Source organism: Trematomus bernacchii, unplaced genomic scaffold (assembly GCF_902827165.1).
Source record: "Trematomus bernacchii unplaced genomic scaffold, fTreBer1.1, whole genome shotgun sequence".
Classification (NCBI taxonomy): domain Eukaryota; kingdom Metazoa; phylum Chordata; class Actinopteri; order Perciformes; family Nototheniidae; genus Trematomus; species Trematomus bernacchii.
This window is the reverse complement of record NW_022987705.1, coordinates 993,412-1,010,967: the sequence shown is the minus strand read 5'-3', so window position 1 is coordinate 1,010,967 and position 17,556 is coordinate 993,412. Positions and strand designations below refer to the sequence as shown.

Here is a 17,556-nt window from a genome sequence, read left to right as displayed (position 1 = left end):
AAACGTAAGTGAGGCTTATTTTTCTATGACTGAATTAACACTTATCATATTGTTACACTGTTTTTGCAATAGTTGTTAGTTGTTTGTTTGTTTGTCTTTAACTCTGTGTGTCTAAGGTACTGTAACTTTTGTTAGCTAACGTTACACTAACGTCATGTATTTACAGTAAATGTCAGCGTTAACAGCAGCTGATTTATTACTTATTACACATGGCAAAAGAGCTGTCAAGTGTGTTTTACAGGTGTATCTTGTAACACTGATCCAAAAACTGCATTATTTGACTCTTTTCATTGCTGCAGTTCTTAATCGGGTAAATACTCTTAAAACTTTTTTTTTGCTATCTTCTATTGTACTTTTGTTATTATTTTATGGCTAACGATGTTACCCATCTGCTTTTCAGTCTGGCTGTTCATGTAATAGAGAAGTTGTTACCTAGTCATTACAAATCCCAATTAATGTAAACATGAAATAAAGTGAGTTCACTCACATTGACAGGGCAATACATAACAAATCTTCCTGCCCACCTGCCCCTCTGTTTGTTTGTTTGTCTGCCTGTCTGATCATGTAATATAAAATGTGTTACCTATACAAATCCTGATTAACTTGAATGAATGAAATGAATAACTCTGCTAATATAACAGTATGATGATTTTTGCACTTCTTAATATATATACTTTGCATTGTGTTTTGCTGTGTGCAGGAGATAATGAAGAAAACCATATTCTTCCCAGGAAAGATGAGAGTGTCTTTCAGGAAGGGTCCATCTGGCCACCTGAGACAGGACCCTTCAGAGGAGGGTATGAGAATACAAAAACATCCTTCCCTTCAGGACAAGTCTGCCGCTCAGAAGCATGAGCATGTGAGGACAAATGCTCTCACTGAGGTCCTTCAGAGGGGAGGGGATGTATCTGACCGACTCGAGGTGATGGGGGAGTACGTGCTACAGTTCGGAAAGTATAAGGGGAAACTGTACTCCATCACCTGTGCTTTATTATTTATTTATTTATTTATTTATTTATTTATAGGGCCACCAGCAGCAGTCTCCAGAGCCCCGGCTGTGTCTACACCAACAGGTTTCTCTCCAGCAGTGTGGAGGGATAACTTGGCCGTGTTCCGGTCTGTTCTGATGCTTGTGTTATTCTGTTCTCCAACTAACTGAAGGAATTAACATGTCAGCAATGATGGTAAGTGTTTTTCCTTTTTTGCATGCTTTTTTTAGACTGTCATACAAGGATTTGGCATTTTAAATATTGGCTTAGGAAACCTAGCTTCTTACCCTCTAAGATATCATGCCACACCTTTGAATGAAAGATGTGCTTGCTATATATGTATACTGTTTCTCTGCTTTACCTGTTTCCAAACACATATAGACATTATGTTTTTCTATTTCAAATATTTGGGATTCACAAGTTAATACAACGGGGTATTTTCATTCTGTTAAAGAGACAACGGGTAAAGACAGATTGTGAAGCTTGAAACAACTTAACACTTGAGGAACATGACACAGGATTGTTTCTACAGCCCACAGGACTTATCCAACTGCCACTGTGTCCAGACCCGATGGACCTGCTCCTCTGAAAGGTTATTGGGTTTTTATACTCCTCACTTGGATCCATCTTGAATCTTTTTCATACATATTATGTATATATACCCTCATGTTTGCCTTTCATCCTTCAGCCACAGTGAAGGCCCCGCTGCCGGTCCCTCCTCAGCTGCTCGCCATTTAGGTAAAGTTAAGTAATGATATCATCGTCTCTGTTTTCATTTTTCACAACTTCTTAAATGCTGCTTCTTAATTTTGATGTATAATGTGTATACATCACTTGCCTGTTTGTATCTCATCATCCCAGATTCATCACCACATAATATGGCCCCTGTGGAAGCGCAGGGAGACACTGTCCTCGATGAAGGTATGGATATCTGTGACACTGTATTATAGCAGTCATTTATATAGAGCTTTAATCAATTTTATCTGATGTAACTGGTGTTTTACTGTGTCTTACAGCTCTGACTTGCCCAGGGAAGTATATCTACTGCCCCTCCAGAGTCTTCTCCTTATATAATGCACAGGGCACGGAGAAGGAGATGACGTGGCCGGAGTTCCAGCAGTCGGACTTCTATGATGCTGAAAGGGACAGATGGATTGCAGACAAAAGGAAGCCCTAACCTACCCTCACATACACACATGCACGCCACTTCCTGGGTCTACTAAGTTGCATACTAACTTAACATACAAACTAAGACGTTTTGCCTGCAAGAAAAGCGAGACCCCTAAACTATCAGCCTTTTCACCAGTCCTGACAATCCTGCCGATAACAAAACAGTTTTGGTTAATGCCCTCAAAAAACTCTATTCATAATAAAGAATAATAATCATTTCAGGGATTTCTATAGGCCCTCCACTCCAACCTTGTCGGTGCTGGGGCCTGCACTAGAATATTATATACTATACTAGAATAAATATAATTATTGCACTAGAATACATTTAAAAAAAAGAGCAAGTAAGAGGGTATAAATCACTAAAATGAGAATAGAATGCAGAATAGAAACCATACAAGAACATGAGGTGAAAAACATTTCAGATAATGGATGGTGGTGAGATCAAATACAGCTATAATAACAATACACTATCTTCTGCTAAATTATAATATTATAATAAATATTAAGGTGCAATACAACATATCATTTAGTCCAAAAATACAAAGAATATAATATAGTTCAATCCTTTTTTCAGGATCTGATTGTTCTCTCTGTATTGTGTTTTCAGTGTTTTTTATATATTTGTAGTTCTATTTGTATTATTTCCTATATTTGATGTTTCAGCTGTTTTTGAATAAATGATCTTGAATGCATCACTGTGACTGTCTTTACTTGATAGAGGAAGTAATAGTGATAGAAAGAAGAATGAAGCACACTCATATGCTCAATGTAAACATCTGTACAATAAACATATTTTAAAAATATTAATTATAAGTAAAAATACAAAATAATTATATAAAACATTATTATTACTAATATTAAGATATCATTATTTGTGGTATTATTGTTATGATTGCTATATATTAAGGTTAAAATAACTATAAGAAGCAGCAAGGAAAGAATAATTCATTTCTAACTCCAAATATCAGTTTCAACTCTAACTTTAAACGTTTGAAAAGATAAATGTAGTGTTTGTGTATAATGAGCAACATTTTGAAACTGAATGTGGGGATTTTGTTTGGGTCAGGTGGGATTCGAACCGTCGTTCTTTTGAAAAGGCTGGCCAATAGAAAGTCTTCTATGGGTATACACGGCTTACCACCTTCGCGTAGGCGAACGTGATAACCACTACACTACGGAAACAGATGAAAGAGATTTGCCGCCTGTCAAACCGCAGACCCGGGTTCGAGTCCCCGTCAGGGCAAATATTCAACCACCTGCTTGTAATATATAGTGAAACCCACAACACCCTTTGAAACCACCCTCTGAAAATGACGTTTGAAGGGTGTAAGACACTTCCAATGTTTGAAGATGAAACTGATGCTTAACAAAAGTTATATCAACAATTATAACATACACAATATTAAACTTACATACACACTGTTCATTTCACAAGCCATGATAACCGGGGCTCTAAAATCGACTCAACAATTTTTACTTAACATGCTTTTGATGTGAAAATTAACACCTGGCTCTAATTAGACAAGTTAGAAAGTGTAGCACTTTGTCTGCTGCCTTCATGGACTGTATACACATATTTACAGTTGAAATGTTCAGAGGGAGGCAACTATGTGCTACCTATTTGGCACTTCTACTCTAGGACCGAAGAAGAAAAACACTACAAATACTCACCATTGTGGAATTAATGTCATTAGAAACACAAGGTACAGGGTCATCCCTCTCCAGGTGTGTTGAGTCTATCTTTTGCAGAGTTTTATATATGTGAAGCCAAACAAGACATAACGTGTTTCCGCCTGGTCTCGAACCGGGGACCTTTCGCGGATCTTGCACGGCAAGAGTCAAACTGAGACCTAAGGATGGCAACAGTAAGGCTTAACTCCCATAACTTTTACCATTCATTCTCTATGGTAGTTCTTATCACTACGGATGTAATATATTTCTGGCCACAAGGGGGCGCTCTTACCTTTGTAATGTGACCCTAAGTGATTGATGATGAGCATTTATGGGAAAAGGGATTCCCAAAATGTCATCAATAACATAACTTTTCTTTGTTTTATTTTTTAGATAGGTGGTAATAATCCTATAAATAGAATTCATACGTAATTGCTATTTTAACAGTTGGTTACACATGTTCAGAGGGATGCCACTTCATGCTATTTCTTACTTTTACTCTAGAACCATAATAAGAAACCACCACAAATACTCACCATTGTGGAATGAATGTCATTTGAAATACAAGTTACATTTCTCCGCTTTTTCTAAAGTCGTGTTGTTTTAGGATGGTTAGCCCCCAGATGTGAATTAATCATTTTCCTTTCCTCTACATCAGCGGTTTTCAAAGTGTGAGGCGCGCCTCCCCTGGGGGGCGCCAGAGAGCTTCAGGGGAGGCGCAGCGTGAGAAAAAAATAAAGAGAAACAATGAAATCTAGCTCGTTAACTTCAGCTAACTTTATGCGAGCGGCAACATGGATCGATTTTTAGTGAAGTTACCTAAAGTGAGAGAGGAGACAGCGTCTGGCCACCCCAGTTGGCAGCTTTGTTTTGAAATAAAAGTTGTGGCTCATCGGACATTTATCAGAGAAAATCCCTGATGTCCGAGTGCAAGTGAATGCAGCACAAGACGCGAGCCTTGTAACCCTGGCGTGAGCGAGGAAATGTGATTGGCGGCGATTTCATTTGAACGGGCGGCAGAAAACGAGAAGCATTCGGACCCAAGTACACGGAAGGAATAAGGTATTTGCGGTCTACAATGACAGAGAAGAGACTGTCAAGTTTGGCTGTGCTCAGCATTGAATCAAAACGCACTAAAGCTTTGGATGTTAATACGTTTGTGAGGCGTTTTGCTGAACAAGATGGTAATCGCCGCATTCAGCTGTAATAGGCATGCCAACTTGATGCTCTGCTCACGGATGACTCGAGCATTAAAAACTGTTAAGATGATGACCTTACGTGTGTACATATATTTTTTTCTTTGTGGGGGTCTGCCCTGAGAAAGTCAAATAAGATGGTGTGTAAAACTACACTGCCCAGACAAAAATAAGTAACCACTTTGATTTAACTAGGCCAGTAGGTAAGGGCATTCCACTGGATAATAATACCCCTGCATTATAGCAACAACAATAATAATAATAATAATAATAATAGCAATAATAATTGGGAGGGGGGGGCGCGGCTGTTCTTATATTCTCTGAGGGGAGGCTCACCTTCCCACACTTTGAAAACCCCTGCTCTACATGTTATTCTTCAATCTGTGCTGCCTGTTTTATCTTTTTTATTTTCTATATGTGGAGACAATCAAGACATAATGTGTTTCCGCCCGGTCTCGAACCGGGGACCTTTCGCGTGTGAGGCGAACGTGATAACCACTACACTACGGAAACAGATGAAAGGGATTTACCGCCTGTCCAACGGCAGAGCCGGGTTCGATTCCCGGTCGCGACGATAGTTTTCCTCCACTTCAGACAATGAAACTCACAAGGCCCAACTTAGAAAAACACATCTCACTGATAAAACTGACATTTAAATGGTGTAAGAGGCATGCAATGTTTCAGGACCTGCACTGGGGATGACACTGATGACAAAACAACCAATAGTTATTTTAGCACAAATCAACAATTCTAACATTCACATGTTAAACTGACACGCTGTGTAAATACAAGCCATTATAACTTGGGCTCTAAAATCGAGTCCCATGATCCAAATCTTTCAATTCAAACGAAAGCAGATTGTCAGAGCTCTGAGACGGAGTCAAACTGAGACCTAAGGATCTTGCACAGCAACAGTAAGGCTTAACTCCCTTAACTTTTACCATTCATTCTCTATGGTATCACTACGGATGTGGAATCAATATCATTTGAAATAAAAGGTAAATTGCTCCGCTCTTTCCAAAGTCCACAATGTATAGTTTCCGGGGTGCACTACCCCGCAGAAGTGAATGAATAATATCTCTTTTCTCGACATATTGCTATTTTTCAATCTATGCTGCATTTTTTATCGACTTTATTTTGTGTATTTGGAGACAAGCAAGCCAAAGATGTGTTTCCGCCCGGTCTCGAACCGGGGACTTTTCGCATGTTAGGCGAACGTGATCACCACACTACGGAAACTGATGATAGGGCTTTTGCCGCCTGTCAATCCCGATAGCCGGGTTCGGGACGAGTTTATCACCACTTCTTTGAAAGATACAATGACACTCAAAAGCAGTGCTTTTGAGCTACTCACCTTATTTTCAAGTTTTTAACAGCATCCCAATACCTATACACAGCTTGTCCTGTATCTGTGTTTTTAGATTAGATTAGATAGAGCTTTATTGTCTCCCTTAGGAGAAATGTGTCTTGGGCATCGAGATAATAAACATAAAACATTTAGGACAATCAGTCATAGATACAGAACAGAGATCACATATCAAATGGCAAAGAAACAAACAAGAAACATACAGGTACAGAACTTTCCCTATTGCACATATCCCTATTGCACATACATACATCAAATATTGCACTTTCCCTATTGCATTCATACATAATCAAATATTGCACTTTTCCCTATTGTATTTATACATAAATCAAATATTGCACCTTCCCTACTGCATTCATACACAAATCAAATATTGCACTTTCCCTATTGCACCTATGCATAGTGTCCGTCAAATTGCACATATCCCTATTGTATCCATACCTATTTACACATATTGCACTTTCCCTATTTAACCTTCTCGATTGCACAAACTACACTGTAAACATTGCCCAACAACTCCTAACACAGCATAATCACAATTGTTTCTGACTGTTCAGCAGCTTGATTGACAGTGGAATAAAGGAAAACTTATACCTGTTCAATTTACAGGCAGCAACTCAAACTCTCTATACAGGATGTGTTTGGGGTCGCATGTGATTTTACGGCCTTGCTCACCATCTCCTCAAATATCTTCTGAAGAAGATGGTGGAAGCATGCCAATTATTTTTCCAGCCCTTTTTATCAAGCTCTGGAGTTGTGATTTAGATTTAACTGACAAGTTACAAAACCATGTTGTGATGCCATAACGAATAATAGACTCAATTGCTGCCCTGTAGAACATTAACATGATACATGTATCCACTCCATGAATCCTGAGCCTACGCAGAAAATGAAGGCGCTGGCTTATCTTGGAGCATACCTGATCCACCTGATGGGCCCAGCCAGAGTCGTATAATAGAATATATCTCTCTGGGCCCAGCCTAACTGAGCATCAAAATAAATCCCTAAATATTTAAAACTTGTAACCTGCTCAATCCTGTATCTGCGTTCCAACTATCTGCCATCAAGATAGTATTCAATATCGCTAGTAAACATTCGGAAAACGCTTTTGGTTTAGTGTTAGCTAAGCTAGCACTTGGCGTTAGCTACAGTTATGGCGCAGTTCCACTGCAGCGCGTAGCTCGCTTTAAGCGTGCCGTGTCGTGCCGTCCCCTTTTTTGGTTGTGCTTCCACTAGGCCTCGTTCCGGCGCGGCACGGCGCGGGGCCACTTTTTCCCCTCTTTTCTGGCCCTAGAAAATTGTGGTTCTATCGGGGCCAACAAACAGGGCTGAGTCGGGCTGAGTATGCTAAACTAGAGAGAGGAGCGCTGGCAAGAGGGCTAGAACTACAACAAGATGGACATATTTGACCGTGATTTAATTGTAATACACGTTTCAAAATGATGCCGAAGTAACAACATACTGATACCGGTTAGTAAAAACCATGAATTAATGCTTTGTCAAGTCTGCAGACAGACGGCAGGCGAAAAACCTTTTAAAATTCGTGTTTTTCTAGATGGAGATTGGCTAAGCTAACGCAGTATATGCCCCGACCGTCCACACTCACAACAACGGCCTATACAGACATAAATACAGCAGCGACTGTATTCACCATGACACAGGCAGTCTGTGGTGTGTACTTGTTTAACTTTTGTCGAGTTTCTGAACATATATAAGGAGCTGTGAGCTCTGAGTGCTCACAGCTAACGGCTGTGTTGTGTTTCTGGATTTCTCATTGAAGATGACGTCACGGCTCCGCCTACACTGCGTTACTATAGTAACTACCCCAGTTCCTAAACTGTAATGGAAGCGCAGCATGAAGTGAGTCGGCCCTGTTAAGGCCCAACACGGCCAAGCCGTACCGAGCCGTACCGAGTGTGGCCGAGGCCGACCGTGTAGTGGAAATGCGCCATTAGCCAACAGGTACTTTTTTCGTGTTTGTAATAACTTGCAATACAGTAACTGTGTACAGCGTTTGAAACTACAAGCGACAGAAATGACAGATAAATTAGGGTTGATTTGTAAGTAACAGCTACTACGAAGAAGCTAACAAGCTAAAAGGCAACCACACACTACTGCTAATAGATTGTAATCGTTGCCATAGATACAGGTAGACAGTTCTTCTTCTTGTTTAGATATGTTGGCAGTTTGCACACGTCAGCATTACCGCCGACTACCGAGCTGGAGTATAAATCAGTACATTGACAGAAAAGAGAAAATCACTCAAGTAAAAGCAACACAATAACCTAGAAAATGAATACTACAAGTTTAACTGTGGGGCTGACATATAAACATAAATAAAATGCTAAATTAACTACGGATGTAATATATTTGTTGCCAAAAGCGGGCGCTGTGTAGACCCATGGATGTGTGTAGACCCCGTTTCCAGGGACAACAGAGACGGAGGAGCAGCACCAACAGCAAAAAGAGATTACATTACCGACAAAATTTGAGTAATATCACGCAACCTACATCCCGTCAAATGTATCAAACGTAAGTGGGGCTTATTTTTTCTATGACTAAACAAATCTCATATTAGTACACTTTTTTTTACAGTTTTTGTTACGTCTTACACTCTGTATATTGTTAGCGAAGGTAATGTAATTTACGGTTAGCTAACGTCTTTACAATATAAATGTCAGCTTTAACAGCAGCTAATGTATTACTTTTTACTTACGTCAAAGAGTTGTCAATTGTGTTTTAAAGTGTATCTTGTCAATACTGATCCAACATCCAAAAATGTGTGCGTTTAAAAATCATATTTTAACTACCGTTTAGTTCATACATTTTCATCGTCATTTGTTTGCAACAGTACCATTTACTACTGTGCATTTTAAATGGGTAAATACTACAGTATTCAGTCTCTTTTTAAATAAACTCCAGGTACAAAACTAATAGAGAATTATTATTGCTATATCTGTCCATCCATTTTAGCTATTTTCTTTTATGCATTTGTGATTATTTGATGGGTAAATATGTTACCCATCTGCTATATAGTGCTTAAAAACAGCTGCTAGGGCACCAGTAAGCACATCTTACGCTGGAAAACATTCAATGTCAAGGCAAGACGTGGTTTTTTCCAATTATTTAGTTGTAATCCAATAATCCAACATATAAAGAACATTGGTTTCACCTGTGGCATTTCATTCTGGTGCAGCAATCACACCACCACCTGTCTCCAATAAAAACCTAATCAGCTGGTGCCCAAAACCACCTTTAAAAATTGCTTTGCTTAACTTAAATAATTACACAAAGTCATTACAATAAAACAATTATTAATTTCACATTAACACAAACAGTTAGAAAATAAATGTTGAATTACTAAATTACATAAGTTTATTTATATAGCACCTTTCAACACAAGGCAATTCAAAGTGCTTTACAAAAATGAAAGACATTAAGAAAATGGCATTTAAAAACAGTCATTAAAAAACAAAGATAATAATGACGATCGGAGCATCCCTAGAAGTAATACATCTGCCTGCCTGTCCACCTTCCTCTCCGTCGGTTCATGTAATATAAAAGTTGTGACCAAAACATTACAAATCATTGTGTTTTTCTGTGTGCAGGATGAAGACCACCAACTTTTCCTGGGAAAGATAAGGATGTCTCTCAGGAAGGGTCCATCTGGCCACCTGCGACAGGACCCTTCAGAGGAGGGAATGAGAATAAAAAAAATCGTTCCCTTCAGGACAAGTCTGCCCCTCAGAAACATGAACATGTGAGGACAAATGCTCTCACTGAGGTCCTTCAGATGGGAGGGCAAGTGTCCGACCGACTCGAGGTGATGGGGGAGTATTTATTACAGTTTCATTCCTTGTGAATGATGTCGGCTACACCAGTAACCTGATGGAAAAGGTGGAAGAGGAGGAGAGAGGTGGGACCTTCAACCATCAAAGGCTACGCAAGGACAGCCTGCTGTGGAAGAACAGGGAGACGCTGTCCTCAATGAAGGTATTGATTTCTATTAAACTGTTTAATCATGGCAGTCATATAATTAAGGCTTTATTAAATGTTCTCTTGTTGTGTATGTACTATGGTGTTTTACAGATCTGCCTTTTCCAGCACCTCCTGTCCCTTTGGTCGCAGCACACCAGCCTGCAGCCTCTGTCCCGGGCTATAGTGAGGATGTTGCCCACTGGAACTGCTCCCACCAGCAGAAAATATGGATGAAGACTGAGTTGGAAACATTGGGTCTGTGGCCAGGTTCACGTCCAGTGCGACACCTAATGAACATGTTGTCCCTGTGGCGTTATCCGCCTCAGCCTGAGATTATAGACTCAATCTCAGACCTGCCTTCACCCAAGTATTATCAGCTTCATCCATATTTTATTTGGAAGCCAGAGCATGCGATCATGGAGAGGGTAAGAAACAATTGTGTTTTGCCCTGTCATGGTTGTCCGAACCCTCAGGTAGTTTCTTCTGGCATTGGAAGGCCAAGAGTCATCCTTGGGACAAGTGGCCAGTACTATATTTTAGCTTCGCGACTCACCTGCAAGGTCTGCAAAAGTACTGCCATGCTGACAAGCCCCAGTGGCTGGAGAAGCTACCCCAGCGCTTCAGCAACATCGTGCCGGCCTTCCTGACTCACAAAAAGGCGGTCTGCAAATCTGTCCTGGATGAGATGAGGCGCAGCGGCAGATCACCAGAGGACATGTCCAAGCAGCTGACGGAGGTCGCTCAATCTGAAATATGAGAGAGCTCACCTGGCCTACCTGCGGTGTGTGTGCAGAATGTCAGGGATGCTGAGGCAGGAGTCTACGGCCAAATGACTATCACTGGGTTCCTCAGACAGGAAGATACTCCGGCTCCATTTTGTAGATACTCGGATGGTGATGGCTGGTGTGGAGTTTCTGTCTCTTCCCACTACCTGGTGGAGTGCCTGGTCCGTGAGTATCAGCGGCAGGAGGAGCTCCTTACTCTGCTGCTTCAGGGGACCTTTGGTCAGGCACTGAGGTCTGATCACACTCGCAGAGTGGCTAGGAAGGTTGTGCTGTCGTCCGGCACCATGTCTTCCTATGCCATTATGAATGATAACTGGAGGATCCTGAGCTGGGTGACGTGCTCTTTTGTTACCAAAAACCTAGAGGTGGATTCAACTCCCAGCCTTTGAAGTTAAAATCCAGATACTTATTTTGTTCTTCAGAGATGCTGAGTGTAGACATTGTCTGCTGTACTGCATCACTGTGACCTTTTCTCCGCCTGTGGGACAACACAGAACATGTTTGAGTTAGTAAAGTTTAACATCCTCAAACCTTTCAATACTGGAGCTGTGGGATTCACGGCCTAATTTCTGAAGATTCATTCTAGTGTTTTACAATCACTAGAAACTCATTGCAATTTGGTCCATATTGTGCATAATTCTAAATAAACCTGATTGTACATTTAGTAATCTATATAAAATGTGAATTGACACTTGCAGTACTTGCTATTGTTCTCACTATGTTTATTGTAAAGCACAAATACACCACAGCAAAATCTTTGTTTATGAAAAAAAACTGCATTAAACCTGATTCTGATCTTCACTGCAATATGGTTAAATGACATCATAACATGTTTTACCTCGACCAAACCAATTATTTTTAATATCAATTATTACATTTTGGTCACTTTGTACTCTGAACAACTATGTTATTTATTTATAAATACATCTGTAACTTTAAATCATTAATAGCAGTCAACAGCCAAAAAAAAAAAGATTTGGCCGATCCCACAAATGTATGTTCCTCACAAATGTGGCACCATTTAAAAAGATATATATACACAGGCTTTCCTACGGTATAAGATGTATTGCCAAAAAGTATTGTTTCAACAAAGAAATAATCTAACAAACACACATTTCCTTACTTTTTCTTGCTTAGTTTCTATAGAGGAAACGATGCGGCACAATGCTAATGTTAGCCTCCCCCTCAAAGGAAATCTAAGGCTAGGTTTTAGCACAACAGGCGGACAGCAGCATACCTACCGAGGACCGGAGCACAAGCCGGTCAACACGGTGGCTTGAAAGATGGAGTGATGCGGTCATGAAGTGTCTCTGACCAAAACTCCCCACGTGGTGCTTCATAAGCAACACGCCGCCAAAAAGCAACAGCAACTCACGTGCATGTTGACGCCCCTTTAATGCTGAGTTCGAGGACGATCAGTAATTTCCGTTAAACAGAAAATCAAAGGACAGATAGCGATCAATTGACATGAAAACCAAATTATATTCTTGTCAATTATTATAACATAATTTCACTTTTCGCATTTTTCCATCAATGAGGCCTTTTCTATCTATTTAATTTATGTTATATATATGTGGAAGCAAACAAGACATAATGTGTTTCCGCCCGGTCTCGAACCGGGGACCTTTCGCGTGTTAGGCGAACGTGATAACCACTACACTACGGAAACTCTGTGAGAGCACCCCTAGTGGTTATTCATTATATAGCCTCATCCAACCTGATTACAACCCCGAGTCTTCAGTGAACAGCGCCCCCCAGATCCCTCATATGGTCAAAAATATATCACATCCGTAGTGATAAGGACTACCATAGAGAATGAATGGTAAGAGTTAAGGGAGATGAGCCTTATAGGTTTCGAAACCAGGAGGAATCATCCATATTTATATAAGCACATGTAATATATTAAATATAACATATTAATAAACATATTTCTTGACATGGTCATAACAGGAACCAACAGTACTGTAGACAAAAAAAAACTGACTTTAAATAAAATACCCAAAGGTAATAAAACAATAAAAAGGATCCATCTTCAACAGCTTATACGGAGTTAGTTTTGTCACATTTTTTGATTTTTTTTCTTTCTTCAGGGTATATGCAGGAATCCTGAAGTCAAATGTAAACCTTTTTTAAGACCCTTTCCATACATTTTAAGACCTCATCGCCACTTTGAGTTCTAACCGGTTACATTGGCGACACACTTTACCTCACATTTACTATATACAGTATTGATTGTCCTTCCTCCTTATCTTCCAACCATTTGGACGCAAACTTGCATTTACCCATAACGATGTTGTTTAACAACCGACGTAAACGGACCTTCGCGCGCTATCAAGCAGTGAGCGTGCGATGTTCTGTTCAGATGACGTCAAATCCAATGGGATGCCATAAATAAACTACACAGAATCACACTACACACCTACGCAATGATTACATTCAGGCACACTTTAGAATACAACCTCTTTGGACAATTTATATACTTATTGAAAACAAGCTACAAAATGTAATACCTTGGAAAATGCCGTTTAATACTTTTTAATACTTTTTAATAGCCTTAATTTTCGCTAAATTGATTTATCAACTTTTAATACTTTTTGAGACACCGCGGACACCCTGTTATTTTTTACTGTTTTCGACAATATTTTTTGTCTTTGACACCCCCAGCACAGGATTTATTTTGTTTTGCCAACCTTCTGGCACCATACTCAATCGCTTCTTCCAGTTGTTCATGAACCCGCATGACTGAGAAGTGGAGGTCCTCCTTCTGGTTCTGGTTTCAAAAGGGGACGACAGGCTTCCTCCGGGCCGGGTAACTTCCCTTCTTCCTCTATCTCTCATTGGGTCGTTCTTGAAATAAAAAGTAATATGAAAAAAGTCAGAAATCAAAGGATTCACCAGTATTAAGACAATGGGGTTTAATGCTATAACAACAGCAACATCTACAACAATACACTTTTAATGTACAATATTTGAGAAGACAATAATAAAAGCACATAATATGATTATGTATTATATAATAGCCTAAGAAAGAAACATAAATAATAATAACATAATATATTTTTTAGATATTTTTCTGAGCCAAGATAATACAACAGTGAAAACTGTGGTTGCATTCGAATAGTCCATTTAGCTTAGGAACCTTCCTAACGGAGTGAAATGACCCGGAAGTCCCTCAGTGGCAGCCATGATAAGTGCCGTTCGAATTCTCTAAATTAAAAGGAAAGGAGGTTTCAAACTTCCTTTATAACCTCCTTTAGCCTAGGAACCACTGGACCTCCCTAACCGAAAGGAGAGGAGAAAATGCTGCCCCACAATGCCTTGCAGCCGCAGCATTTGCCGTCACACAACAGTCGGCCGTTCACGGAAACAACCGATTATGAACGAGAAATGATATCATGAAAGTTACGGTGCTTATTAAGCATTTTAAAACGTATGTGGTAAGTTGCCAAAGTGCTTTGTTTTGAACGTTCATCAGTATTATAATCAAAAAGAGAAATATGAACGTTAGTTTTTACTGAAATGATCAAATAAAGTCAACATTTCACAGTCTTTACTGAGCTGTGTGGGGTTTGTTCAACTTTTAAAAGATGTTTGAATGGTGATATACACAGTGATAGATGTTAAGGACTAACGTTTATAATAAATACATTTGTATTGATTTTAAGATCTTTTCATACAATCATATGTATTGGGATCATTTGTATTAATGTGGACCGGAGGGAGAGGGTGACGATCATAAGTTTCACTTTCCTTTTTTATTTCAATTTCAACTTTGGTCATGAAGAATATGTTTCTCTGTTGTCCCCGTTCATAAAGCATAAAACAACAGCATCAGAGCACGGTGCAGAGTCTCTAGATGAGTTTACAGTAGTCCCTCGTTCTTATTAAACATCCATGTTGTAGTCCGCTGTATAGAAAACTGTAGTTTCCATAGTTTCCCCACAGCAGCAGGCGCACATTTATGACCTCTGCTGGCGCATCATAAACACGTCGGATAGTGAAAGTGCAGTCGGATTCTCTAAAGTGCCGCAGTCTCTTCTCCTAAATCCTTTTGAATTCTCCTATCCACTATCCCTTAACCCCATGACGTTTCACTCCGAGGTCAAGGAATAGACGATAGGGTTAGAACTTAGGAGCTGTTTTTTTGGAGTATTCGAACGCAACCTGTGTCTCATTAAGGGGGAAACAGCGCTCCTAAAATCCCATTTGTGGCCTAAAATATATGACACCTGTAGTGATAAGAACTACCATAGAGAATGAATGGTACAAGTTAAGAGAGATAAGCCTTACTATTTCTATGGAAGGTTTGGATATTTAGTAAACTACCATATTATATCTGGCATTTAGAAATGGTGTTTCTTCACCGAAGATGCACAGAGATTAATAATAATTTTACAACATTTATAAATTCCTGTCCGGTTAAAACTCACTGGTGATGATGTGCTGGTATTTCTCTAACAGAGCTGCATGGAAAAACATAATTATATCATATATTAAAAAAAAAGTTTCCTCCCCGTCGGGGAATTGAACCCCGGTCTCCCGCGTGACAGGCGGGGATACTGACCACTATACTAACGAGGAATTGGTGAAATGCACTCGCTGCAGTACCCTATTTATCCACCATACAAAAGTCAATTAGCAGATGGCGCTGTTGGTTAATTGTTTAAAACTCCCTAAACGCTTTTCATTCATATCACTATGGTAGTGATAAACCACTACGGATGTTATATATCTTTGGCCGCTAGTGGAGCTGTTGGCTGGCGGAGAAAGCAGAGTGACTGCACACATCTACTTCAGCTCTGGACATAACGACCAAGGTAATAAGGTAAATTATATTAAATAATGCATGTAGACGCCACTTTGGGATGAATTACGAAATGGAGTCGCTTACAGTTCATGTGGGTTTATGTGTGCGTGAGTTTATTGGTTTTTGTTGACGTGGCGAGTGGAAATTGCCGTGAGTTCCTCGAGCCGAAAGCCTCTGTGTGTGTTTGTTTACATGAATGCCCATATAAGATATATAATTTAACACCAACTACCATGTACGTTTACCATTAACTCCCGTATTAGTTTACAATAAACTGCTGTTAGATATACTCTGAAAACACTGCAATGGTTAGAAACTCTGAATACAAATTAATAATTTTGAACACAGGTAGAAACGTGTGTTCATTTTCTGCATGATTCAGTGTTTTTAATTAAGTAGCCTACTGTAGTACTTTATAACAATGTGTATATATCCTCGAGTTCTACTACTTTATACTTTCCACAACATGTCAGAGGAAAAGTTGTTTTACACTGTTAGCTGGCCTGCAAAGAACACCCGCAAAGATGAAGCAACAACGAGGGCCTTTGCTTGCATCGAGTCACCTGTTATTATTATTATTTATGTATACTTATGTTATGTTCCGTCCTCCATACTACGAGAGGTAACTGGTTCCAAAAGGGGTATTTGTGCTGCCACATAATTCCTTATTGTGAATTTATTGAGGTTATATTCGTACTGAAATCTATGCATACTGACATTGTTTATTATGTGTTACTGTAAATCCATCCCTCTCTTTTTAAAATGTCTTATATCTGATCCTGCCACACTGCTTTACAACAAAAATTTAAAAATGTTGTTTCCGCCCGGTTTCGAACCGGGGACCTTTCGCGTGTGAGGCGAACGTGATAACCACTACACTACGGAAACTGATGGAGGAACTCGAAGGTGATTACGCAATAAATATATATCAGTACTACAACTCTTATTGTGAGAACGAGTAGATTAACCTCGATGTACATGCTTAATAATACTTAAAAAATGGCTACATTTCAAAACCATATATGTCAAAACAGTTAGAAAATCAGTTTATGATCAACAATCACCTGATTAAATGTACAATATGATGATTATATGTTTTAATAATATTGATCAAGAGTTTCCACCTGGTTTAGTACCACAAACTTGAACATCTTCCATTGTAACAGTAAGGTAGGGTTAGTAACTAGTAGTAGTAGTAACTCCCTTAACTTTTACCATTCATTCTCTATGGTAGTTCTTATCACTAAGGATGTAGTATAATTGTGGCCACACATGGGATTTTGGGGACGCTGTTCCCCACTTAATGAAAATGTTGTTTTCTCTTGAATAGTGTCTCTCCGCCTAGGTGAGACGTGCTATCTAGTTGTGTTAAGTGTGTATCTTTTTACAGTGTTTATTGTTATCTCTTTCTTTTGTCAGAAAGTGTTTTATGTTGTCTTCGGTTTGTTACGTAACTTGTGAGCCCTCTTTATGTTTGATAAATTAAACAACATATTTTCAGTTTGCAAATCAGTATCCTCTTTCTGTTTTTGTTGTTAGTTCCCTTCTACCCCTAGATTTGAAGGGAACGTAAAAGTTAAAGATAACAAATGTA

At 39.4% G+C, this 17,556-nt stretch overlaps 4 non-coding genes across 4 annotated transcripts; all 4 read right to left on the bottom strand.

Moving 5' to 3' along the window:
• Positions 1–5,466: 5,466 nt before the first annotated feature.
• Positions 5,467–5,539, bottom strand: trnav-cac. Its single transcript has one exon. It is a non-coding gene; the product is annotated as a tRNA-Val (tRNA).
• Positions 5,540–12,751: 7,212 nt separating this feature from the next.
• Positions 12,752–12,824, bottom strand: trnav-aac. Its single transcript has one exon. It is a non-coding gene; the product is annotated as a tRNA-Val (tRNA).
• Positions 12,825–15,664: 2,840 nt separating this feature from the next.
• trnad-guc lies at positions 15,665–15,736 on the bottom strand. Its single transcript has one exon. It is a non-coding gene; the product is annotated as a tRNA-Asp (tRNA).
• A 1,041-nt stretch (positions 15,737–16,777) lies between these two features.
• trnav-cac lies at positions 16,778–16,850 on the bottom strand. The gene has a single exon. It is a non-coding gene; the product is annotated as a tRNA-Val (tRNA).
• Positions 16,851–17,556: the final 706 nt, after the last annotated feature.